This window comes from Mustela nigripes, chromosome 16, assembly GCF_022355385.1.
Source record: "Mustela nigripes isolate SB6536 chromosome 16, MUSNIG.SB6536, whole genome shotgun sequence".
Taxonomy (NCBI): Eukaryota; Metazoa; Chordata; class Mammalia; order Carnivora; family Mustelidae; genus Mustela; species Mustela nigripes.
The window spans coordinates 1,271,324-1,278,430 of NC_081572.1; positions in this window are offsets into that span (position 1 = coordinate 1,271,324).

Consider the following 7,107-nt stretch of genomic DNA (forward strand, 5'->3'; position numbering starts at 1 on the left):
CCCTGTTCCCTCCCTCTCCCCTAGCTTTGCTTTCCCCAAAGCAGAGGCTGATGGTAAGCCGGGATTTGGGGTGTGCATGCCGGGGGGCACTAGAGAAAGGCTGCATTTCTGAGACCCTCACTCAGGGACCCGGCTCCCAGGGAGGAGGGCGGGGCTCGGCTGTCCCAGGAGCAGGGGGCTCCGGAGGGCTGCGGGAGCCACCCGATGGGCTGGACCTGTCCCAGGCGAAGCCTCAGCCATGGTGAGCGCCCCAGGATTAGTCCAGCTCCTGCCCGGTGCACCCCCCGGCCCCAGCCTCCGAGCCCCCCCACACCCACCCCTCATCCTTTGTGGAAACCGAGCGGCTGTCCGGTGAGGACAAGAGGCTCGGACCACACGCGCAGCCGGCTCCTGCGGACGAGCGCAGAGCCCAGGGCAGCGGAATTCAGATGTCCCCACGACCCCCAGCCCGGGCCCAGCAGGGGTGGCTGCAGGGGCTGCGTCTCTCCCGCGGGACCAGGGGCCCGATGGGCCTGGAGGTGGGCCGGCCTCCCGCGCCCCGTCCTGCCTCCTCTGCTCTGGTGAAGAAACGCAGGTGGCCCCGCAGTGGGGCCGAGCGCCGCGTCACTCCCGGTGGCTCACAGGGACGCGGCGCTGCTCACCTCGGACTGGCCTGGGGACAGCCCCGTCGGCAGCCGCGGCAGGGAAAGGCCCTGTGGCTCCGGCCCGCGCCGCCAGAGCTGAGGGGCCGCCGCGCCTGGACACCGGCACTTCCGGCCGCACCTGAACATGACAGTGTCTGAGCGCAAAGGGAAAGCCTTCGGGAGACTGGAGGGACAGGGATTGGCAGAAGCGCCCCGGGAAAGCCGGGGGCACCGGCCGGGACCTTCGCCTCGTCCCTGCGCTCTGCGAAGGGCACGTTTACGCAAACGGCCGCGCCGCGAGCGAGCCCGACCTTCCGTGCGTTCCTTTTCCTCCTTCCGTCTCTCCCTTCCTTCCTCTGTTCTCTTCTGAGTCGGCTCTCAACTTGGGAACAGTTCCAGATGGACAGAAGGGCCCAGAGACCGCGCAGAGCCCCCCGCCCCGTGCCGTCCCCCGCGCGGCCCAAAGCAGGAGCGAGCCTGGCTCGCGGTCGGTAGCCGGAGTCCACTCTGCTCAGGACTCCCTGGTTTTCCTGTCACACCCTCTCTCCGCCCCGGTCGTCCTGTCTCCCAGGCTCCTCGGGGCCGAGCCGTCTCTCACGTCCCTGGTTTTGGGGGGCCCGGCAATTCTTGGCGGGGGGGGCGGTTCTGGGGCCATCCCTCCGTCGGGATCGTGTGAGGACGGGCGACGGGTTTGGGGAGGAAGACCGCAGAGCTGAAGGGCCTTCTCCTCGCCTCACGTCAGGGGTCTCTGTTCTCAGTGGGACCCGTCACCGAGGACGGGGCCTTGACCCCAGGCTGGGGTGTGTTCATTCTCCCCAGTGTGTGTACTGTTCTCTCTGGAAGGACGTCACGCCGTGGAGCCCACACCCCGGGGTTGGGGGGGTCATGCCCCACTTACACTTCACCTTCTTGGGTCGGGGGATCGACATGAATCCCTTTCCCCCTGCGCGTGAGACCTGTGTGCTCCCCACTCACTCATTCGCTTGCGCGTCTACAACGGCGGGTGCCTCAGTGTCCGCGGGTGCGCCGGGTCGTTTCCCGCTGCCGCCTCACTCACTCCATCGCTTCAGCTGCCCCATCGTTGGCCCCTGGGAGCCCATCCGGAGGGAGGCTCCGCTGCGGATTACTTCCCTGGTGCCACACGGAGCGTAGGTTCCCTGCCTCGGGCCCAAGTCAGCTGCGTCCCCGTGTCTTCCTGTTCTTGGAGGAGGGTATTAGAGACCAAAGTCTGGGGGCTGGGTGTGCTCATTGCTACTGGGATGTCCTCACCGGCAGGCCCTCTCTGGTGACAGAGTGAGGAGGTGAATGTGTGCACATGACCCTGCACACACGCACATACACACACGTTTCTATAGGCGGCCACCTGTGCTTCTTTTAAGGTAACCGTGAGCTCCCACTGCTGTTTCCACCTCTAACCCACACCACACGGATCGACCTACTCTGCCCCTTGCTTCTCTGTCAGCTCCCACTCCGACAGTGCGAAACCCGACCCCAGCACCCACCACCTCCGACACAATCACTCAGTCCCAGTGCACGGGACTTGCTTTCAGAATTCCTAATGGGGGGGGAACCTGGGTGGCTCAGTGGTTAAAGCCTCTGCCTTCGGCTCAGGTCATGATCCCAGAGTCTTGGGATCGAGCCCCACATCGGGCTCTCTGCTCAGCGGGGAGCCTGCTTCCTCCTCTCTCTCTGCCTGCTTGTGATCTCTGTCTGTCAAATAAATAAATAAAATCTTTGAAAAAAAAAAAAAAGAATTCCTGATGGGTACCGACGGGAACAACTTGACCAATAGCAGTGCGGGTCCCATGACGTTCCTTCTGCCCTCCGTCTTACAGAGCCCGCTCATTCCACAGCGACCTGGCTCAGCCCTGTGTCCCCACCCCTCCTCCTGGTGGCTTTGGATAGGCTCACTTCGTCTGCTCTAAAATTCTGTGGGTTTGGACAAATGCAGGTGTCGTGGACCCATCACCACAGGGCGGTGATGACAGTCTCCTCACCCTGAAGAAGGCTCTGTGCTCCATCTCCTCCGTCCCCACCCACCTTCAAGTCCCGGCAATCACCCATCTATTTACTCTCTCTATCATTTTGCCTTTTCTAGAGGCCACGGTCATGGAGGCAACAGCATGGGGCCTTTCCGGAACGGCCGGTTGTACTTAGCCACATGCCCTTCAGGATCGCCCACATGTCTGTGTGGCTCAGGAGCTCCCTCCTTCCGTCGCACTTCGTGTATCCACGCGCCTGTCAAGGACATTTTGTTTGCTTCTGGGTTTTGGCAATTACTAATAAAGCATCTCTATGGAGCTTTTTGTCTGGACAGGGCTTTCAGATCAGGGGGACAAAACTTCTGCTGCATAAGCATGGGATTGAATGCTGACATAATCTTTATCTTTGTAAGAAACTGCCAAATTACCTTCCGAAGTGGCTGGACCGGTTTGCAGCCTTCCAGCCGGGAGAGATGGCTTCCCTGGGTCTCCTCGCCAGCAGCCCGGTGCTCTCATGTGAAAAACTGTGATAAGATACACATAACGTAGAACATATCATCATGACCCCTTTAAGTGTTCAGTGGTGTTAAGTACATGGTGGTGCCACCGATCTTCAGAATTCTTTCCATTTTGAAAACTCAAACTTAACCCTGTCCCCTGCCCCCATTAAACGACAACTCGCACTTCCCTCCCCCAGCCCCTGGCACCCACCACCCTACTTTCTGTTTCTATGGCTCTAGGGACCTCGTATAGAAGGTTTCTCATACAGTAGCCTTTTGTGAGGGCTGATTTCACGCAGTAAAATGTCTTTAAGTTTCATCTCTATTGTAGCATGTGTTAGAATTTCCTTCCTTTTCAAGGATAAATAATGTTCTGTTGTGTGGAGGGACCCTGCTTTGTTGATCCATTCATTCCTCGATGACAGTTGCGCGTCACTGCCGGCTGTTGTGAATGTTGCCGCAGTGACTGTAGGTGTGCAAATATCTCCTTAAGACCTTGCTTTCAGGGGTGCCTGGGGGGCTCAGTCATTGGGCGTCTGCCTTTGGCTCAGGTCAGGATCCCAAGGTCCTGGGATCAAGCCCTGAGTCGGGAATCCCTACTCAGCAGGGAGCCTGCTTCTCCTTCTCCCACTCCCCCTGCTCATGTTCCCTCTCTGGCTCTTTCTGTCAAATAAACAAATAAAATCTTTTTTTTTTTTTTTTTTTTAGATTTTATTTATTGGGCACCTGGGTGGCTCAGTGGGTTAAGCCACTGCCCTCGGCTCAGTTCATGATCCCGGAGACCAGGGATCAGTCCCGCATCGGACTCCCAGCTCCATGAGGAGTCTGCTTCTCCCTCTGACCTTCTCCCCTCTCAGGCTCTCTCTCACTGTCTCTCCCTCAAATAAACAAATACAAATCTTTAGAGGGGTGCCTGGGTGGCTCAGTGGGTTAAAGCCTCTGCCTTCGGCTCAGGTCATGATCTCAGGGTCCTGGGATCGAGACCCGCATCGGGCTCTCTGCTCAGCGGGGAGCCTGCTTCCCCCTCTCTCTGCCTGCCTCTCTGCCTGCTTGTGATCTCTCTGTGTCAAGTAAATAAATAAAAAATCTTTAGAAAAATATTTTATTTATTTATTTGACAGACAGGAATCACAAGTAGGCAGAGAGGCAGAGGGAGTTGGGGAAGCAGGCTCCCCGCTGAGCAGGAAGCCTGATGCAGGACTCGATCCCAGGACCCTGAGATCATGACCCAAGCTGAAGGCAGCCGCCCAACTGACTGGGCCACCCAGGCACCCAATTAATAAAAGTAAAAAAAATAAAAATAAAAAGACCTTGCTTTCATTTATTTTAGGTAAAGTGGAATTCAGGTCTATATATATGATAATTCTATTTTTAATATTTTTGAGGAGGTGACATGTCAGATTTTTAATTTAATCTTTAATATTAAAAATCCTTCTGAATTTATTATTTATTTATTTATTTGAGAGAAAGAGAAGGAGAGAGAGCGCACAAGCTGAGGGGAGAGGCAGAGAGGAAGAGAGAATCTCCCTGCTGAGCGCGGACCCGACTCTGGGTTCAGTCTCACAGCTCTGAGATCATGACCTGAACCAAAACCAAGAGTAGGATGGCTGACCAGCCGAGCCACCCAGGTGCCCCGGGTCCTTGTATTTTATTAGATTTAAGAGTTCTTTATATTTTTTGGAGACAAGACATTTATCAGATGTGTGACTTACGAACATTTTCTCCAAGTCTGTGTGTTATCTTTTCATTTTCTCAACAGTGTCCTTCACAGAGTAAAGGTTTTTAATTTTAATGAGGTCCAACTCATTTTTTCTTCCGTGCATCACGATTTTGGTGCTATGTCCAGAAAATCACATCCGAGGTTGTGTAGATTTTCTTCTATGTCTCTTCTAGAAGTCTGATAGTTTTTGCATTTTACGTTTAAGCCTTGGGGTTAGGACTTCAACACTTGGATGTTGTGGAGACACAATCCAGCCCATAAAACCAGTGTTCCTGGCCTGGAGCTTTGTCAAAGTTATTGAGGTTTCCAGAGAGCTAGCTTCTGCGTTCATTGATTTTTCTCTATTATGTATTCATTTTCTATATCATTGATTTTTGCTATTTTCTTTGTTTTTCCTTCTATTTTGGATTTAATTTGTTCTTCTTTTTTCTAGGTCTTAAAATAGAGACATATATATTTGATTTCGGACCCTTATTATTTTTTAATATCAACATTGAAAACTATATCTACCCTCTAAGCTCTGTTCTGGTTTCATCTCCAAATTTTTGATACATTGTGTTTTCCATATCATTTGGTTAAACTATGTCCTAATTGCCCTTGTGATTTTATAATCGATGGGTTACTTAGGGATATGTTGTTAACTTCCAAATATTTTTAATTTTCCCAGAATTTTTTAATGGCTGTTTCTACTTTAATTCTGTAGAGATCAGAGGACATAATCTATGTAACTTCAATCCTTTTGAATTTATTAAAACTGGTGTTATAGCCCAGAATTTGCTCAATCTTAATTTTTTGGGGGGGGAGGGGCAGGGGACGAGAGAGAAAGAATCTCGAGCAGATTCCAGGCCCAGCTGGGCTCCAGGTCACAGTCCTGAGATCACGACCTGACCCTGCCTGACCGAGCCACCCAGGGGCCCCAATCTTGTTTCATTTTCTAGGTACGCTTGGAAAGGACGTTCAGGGGATCCGCAGTCAGTAGAACATGCGACACTCAGAGTTGTGAGTTCAAGCCCCACGTGGGTGTGGAGCATACTTTTAAAAAATAATTAACTAATTAATTAAAAGAAAGGAAAATGATGCGCATTCTGCCATGTTGGGTACAGTGTTCTGTAAACATTAATTAGGTCAACGTTTGAGTGCTGATGTAGCTGGTTGGGCATACTATTTATTACCAATTTTTTTCCTTAATTGTCTTAATTTGCTTTTGTTTTTGTTAAGATTCTATTTATTTCAGGGGCACCTGGGTGGCTCAGTGGGTTAAGCCTCTGCCTTCGGCTCAGGTCATGGTCTCAGGGTCCTGGGATCGAGCCCCACATTGGGCTCTCTGCTCAGCGGGGAGCCTGCTTCCTCCTCTCTCTCTCTGCCTCTCTGCCTACTTGTGATCTCTCTCTGTCAGATAAATGAATAAAATCTTTTTTTTTTTAAATGTTAAGGAAAAAAAAAAGATTCTATTTATTTCACAGAGAGTGAGACAGCCAGAGAGGGAGCACAAGCAGGGGGAGTGAGAGAGAAGGAGAAGCAGGCTTCCCGCTGAGCAGGGAGCCCGATGCGGGGCTCGATCCCAGGACCCTGGGATCATGACCTGAGCCGAAGGCAGAGGCTTTAACCCACTGAGCCACCCAGGCGCCCCGAGGCTATTTTCAAGCCTTGTCAGAGTGAGTCTGGGTTAGCCTTTTATTCTGGGGAAGGTCAGCTCTACGACTAAGATGGGACCCTTACGAAATGTCCAGGAGTGCCCTGGGTGCTTCATGAGGTCTGTTGGGCACCGGCACATCTCTCTGTCCCCCGTGAGCCCTGGGAATCGTCCAGCTCTGCCGTTCTGCCTGGGCTGTTGTTTGCTAAGTCTCACGAGGTGTCCTTGAACACAGGTTCAAGTTTAAAATTTACCAAAACCCTTAAGGGAACGTCTGTGCATATTTCCGGAGCTTGTCCTCCGCACGGCTGCTTCCGCTGGGGCGCCCGGGCCGCTCGTTCCAAGCCTCTCCCAAGCCCAGTGTCCGTGGCTCAGTCCAGAGAGCACCTCCCAGCAGAAAGGCCAGAGAGCTGTAGGCCCTGCGTCTTCGCCTTTCTTCTCTTAGGGACCTCACAGTCCTGGGCGGTCTATGGTCCAACGTCTTCCAAAAGTTGCTGCGTATTTTCTTTTCTTTCCAGTGCTCTGGTTGCTGATGGCAGGACGACACACCCCAAGCCAGTCACCCCGCGGTGACCAGACACCGGAAGCCAGTCACCCCGCGGTGACCAGACACCGGAAGCCAGTCACCCCGCGGTGACCAGACACCGGA